Below are 4,132 nucleotides of genomic sequence, written 5' to 3'. Positions count from 1 at the left end.
TATTTTTTATTTTGCAAAAATCACAATGGTGAGTGGATTGAATTAGCAAAACCAATAAATTACAAATTCTAGTCATGCTCGTGACGAGCTATGAAGTCTTCTAGCTACCACAAACACATCAGCTGATAGGGGACCACCCTAGCACACTGACAAGGGCATGAGAGAGAGTCTTAGTTGACCACTACCAACCTCCACCAACAACCTCCACTTGTTGGTGGAGGTAGTCAGCTAGGTTTTCTCTAGTTATTTGGTGGAATCTTTGAAGATTCCACCTCTATCTTTAATTTTGCTCAGTTTTTTTAATTTAAAACCATGAGTTAGGTAAATCAAGCTTGGCACTTCCCCCATAGGGCGAAACCAATTGAGCTAACTATGGCACTGCAAGCAATCGCTTGCTCTTTGAAGGAACACATGATGATTTTTTTAAAAAACATGTTGCCTCCTCAATAGCTGTGCATTGTTGTGTGCCATTCGTCAGTCTCCCTTGTGTCGCCACGCTATTGCTTGGATTGCCCCCTAAAATTCACTCGTGCTCACCTGTTGCTCGTCATTCCCACCATCTTCCATGTTTCTTGTCCGCCTACAAAACCCCCTCTCTTTTTGTGATTTCATTTGCATCATTTTTTTCTTTCCCTCTCTCTCTCTCTCTCCCCTCCATGTGTCGTGTCCACCCTTTTCCCCTTCAAAGCGCTAGAAAGCATCTCGTATGATTCCCCCTCAAAAGAACATTGTGACACCCTACTTGGATGGAGTGCTATCTACAATATGCAGTCTCTTGAAAGCCATGCAAGCGAAGACGTAATCTCTAATTCTGATTTGGAGAGTGATGCACACAGTACCAAAACAAGTGACCATTATAGTGGCTCATCAAGCTCCTTCGATCACTTAGAGGCCACATCATTAAGTTTTGAGCAATCGGGTGTTAAGTATGGAGCCTGATTTACCCCTTCCGTGGTAAAAGTGCACATTTGTAAGGTCCCCATTATGAAGAGAAGCCATCGTGCGTGAAGGAAAATCACTTGCCGGAAATAAAATACTCGTCGGAAACCAAAATTTTCACGGCCAATCTCGCTCGAGATTGGCTTTGACGGAATATTATGGCCGAAAAGTAGTCGGAAAACGATCGGTCGGTTGGCCGGTGGCCGGTGGTCGGAAGTCAATGGTCGGTGGCCAGTGGCCGAATTCAAAAGCGGACTTGTCTTCTCAAGAGCGGCCACAGATGGACGGATTAGAGGGTTCGATTTGGACTTATCTACACAAGGGCGACTGCACATGGCTGCCTCTCATGAGAGAGGGCAACCCTTTTGGCCTATAAAAGGAGGCCATTTCTACACACATTTCATAGTGTGAAGTTGATGCAACAAGGTGGCTGTGAGGTGGTGAGAGTGAAGCAAGGTGGGAGCTCTATTAAGGGTATAATCCCTTTGTAAACTACTTCTTGTTTTGAAGTACTAAAGCCATTGAGTGGCTGCTTTCCCGTGGACGTAGCATACATTGGGTGAACCACATATATTGTGCGTATTATCTCTCTCTCTCTTTACTCTATAATCTCTTGTGTGTGAAATATATCTCTCTCCATTAATTAATCTACTCAAATATCTATTTAGCTATGTCATATTTCCTAACATCGGGCGCACAAAAAAGCCTTCTCTTCACTTGATCCATTGTTGTATGCTTATCATGTGTACTATCCCTTTGATGGAAATACCTATGCATTGATGAAGAATGCAAAACAAGATGGTACCTTGGATCCTTTCTTTTCTATGTTCTCTGCCTGGCGCCCGTGTTGGTTCTAGACAGCCTATGTGGCCCTAGTTGTGCAGTGCGACCTTGTGGCCTCTTGGGTTCCTCTTGAGGCAAGTGGGTTCTGGTGACAAAGCTAGCTTCTTGGTGGCTCTCTGATGGGTTTTCAGTGTTGGTCAATGATGGTCATTTGATGGGCTCCTCTTCTAGTGATCGATGGTATGTATCTCTTTTTGGCTATGGGTGTTCCTTGAAGCAAACTCTTTTCGGGTGGAAGACCACTTTGGTTTGGTGGCACTTTGAGGGACCTCGTTGTAATGCATATGTATATTATGATGGGTTTGATATTGTTGGAATGTATGGGTTATGGCTTCCCTATAAAAAGCCTTCTGTATGGACTCATAGTTTTCTTTTCAGGGCCATGGCTTGGTTGTTGAGGCTTGAGCATGTTGCGGTTGTAATTTTTCTTTACTGTAATTTCAAGCTCTCAATCCATAGAGTTATGCTATATAAAACCAAGGTGAAGATTCACGCTGCCCTACACAAGTATGCGGGAGCACTTTTGTGCTTTATAAAATGCACCACATTTGGTATACATGTTGACCAAGGCTTTGTAACCTGGCCCTTGCCTTCAGGATACAAGCATATGTGATTGCATCTAGAGAGACACCCTCGCTTTGATTCCGCCAAAACCAACCCAAAGCTTCTTGGCCAAGTTGGGCATATCCCATAAGCGATGCATTCCAAGAGATGAAATCCCGGAGAAGAAGCTCCTCATGCTCTTCTTGAGCTTTAGGATGTGCACCACATTTGGCATACATGTCGACCAAGGCGTTCTGACCTGACCCTTGCCTTCAAGATGCAAACATATGCGATTGCATCTCACCCTCACCACTGACAACGAGGAGCTCCCCATGATTGTTGGTGCCTACTGCATCTAGCAATTCAACATCTATGATTTTGACATCACCACCAACTTGTATGTGGACACATCCATCCAGTTGTTGAAAGTCAGTGGCATCCACTTTCAAAAAAATTGACGGGAGGGCATTGACTCACGCAGATTTGGTAGCCTTTTAGTCAAGTACAATCTGGTTCGCAACAAGAAGATTCACTACATATTCTACCAGGGGGACTATGATTTTGCCTATCTGCTTAAGCTTTTAATGGGGGAGTTGCTGCCGATTACGCATGTAGAGTTCAAGGCAAAGATACAATACTTTTTTGAAAAGTGTTGTCTATGACATTAGACTTGTGTAGACTACATGCTTTCATCTTTAATGTGGGCTTTAAAAGTTCTCCAACATACTATGTGTGAAATCCATCTCCAAAAATGCCCATCAAGCGGGCTCAAATAGCATGCTCACGTCTTCAACATATCAAACTATCAAGGACAAATATTTTGGAAATTGTAGAGGAATGTTAGATGTAATGCCTCTTAGTCTTGTTAGGACCCTAGTCTTTTGAATGACTATAGTTAGGACATCATTCACCTTTTAACCCATTTTGCAATACCTCTCTCAGCTTAAAGTTTGTTTTTGATGGTTCAAATGGCAAGTGGTTTTGACATGCTCTTCGGTACTTTTGCCTCTGTGTTAATTATGATTGTTAAAGGTTACATGTGAATAAATTTGATAGCGCATGCCCTCTAGTCAAATTCTTGAAGACATCGGTTGAGCTAAGAGGATAAATTAGATAGGCATTCCTCCTGCCGAGTCTATGAAGATATCAGGTAAGCTACACAATCAAACAATGGACAGATGTTTGTGGAAAAGAAACCACTCAAAACATGACTTGATCCTCAGAAACATGGAGTTCTCTTGATAAACCAGCAAGCCATCACTTCCACTACTACTAATTCAACATTGAAATATGAACATTCTATCAAAAGCATTGATAAAGCATACATGCCATGATGCATGTTATCATGTACGTATTTGGAATTTGGGAATTCACAGCCTTAAGACTCTTTCACAAAATCTTCCACATGAACTTCAATGTCAATAAGAATCATACAAATGGTACAAGACAAGGCAGGCTACATAGGGTAACGATGTGTACACTTCACACATTATTACGAGTAAAGAAATCCATTAAACCAATCTGTGGCAAACCCAAAATTTCCAATATGTAGTAATACATTTGCAAGTGATCGAGTATTTCAGTAACTTGATAATAGAGCGCAGAATAATTTTGAAACCGAGAGAGTCATAAAGATTCATGAGGGCACACCCGTTTCAAAATCCATGATCTCGGCACCTACGGATTCCCCATAGCTCACATACCACTGATATGCCACACTCGCAGAGGAACTTGTAGTAGGTTGTTTGGAAGCCATTGACAAAGAAGGTGAAAGACTCTTGGATTAACAAATTTGTGTTGAGCTACC

The 4,132-nt window shown here is 42.2% G+C and overlaps 1 pseudogene; it reads left to right on the top strand.

Annotated features, from left to right (window-relative positions):
* The first annotated feature begins 2,612 nt into the window (after nucleotides 1-2,612).
* Nucleotides 2,613-3,210, top strand: LOC147437700 (putative CCR4-associated factor 1 homolog 7; annotated as a pseudogene).
* Nucleotides 3,211-4,132: the final 922 nt, after the last annotated feature.

Source organism: Adiantum capillus-veneris, chromosome 17 (assembly GCF_014529385.1).
Source record: "Adiantum capillus-veneris isolate H3 chromosome 17, ASM1452938v2, whole genome shotgun sequence".
In the NCBI taxonomy this organism is placed as follows: Eukaryota; Viridiplantae; Streptophyta; class Polypodiopsida; order Polypodiales; family Pteridaceae; genus Adiantum; species Adiantum capillus-veneris.
The sequence above is the reverse complement of the archived record's forward strand: the minus strand, read 5'-3'. Positions and strand labels throughout refer to the sequence as shown.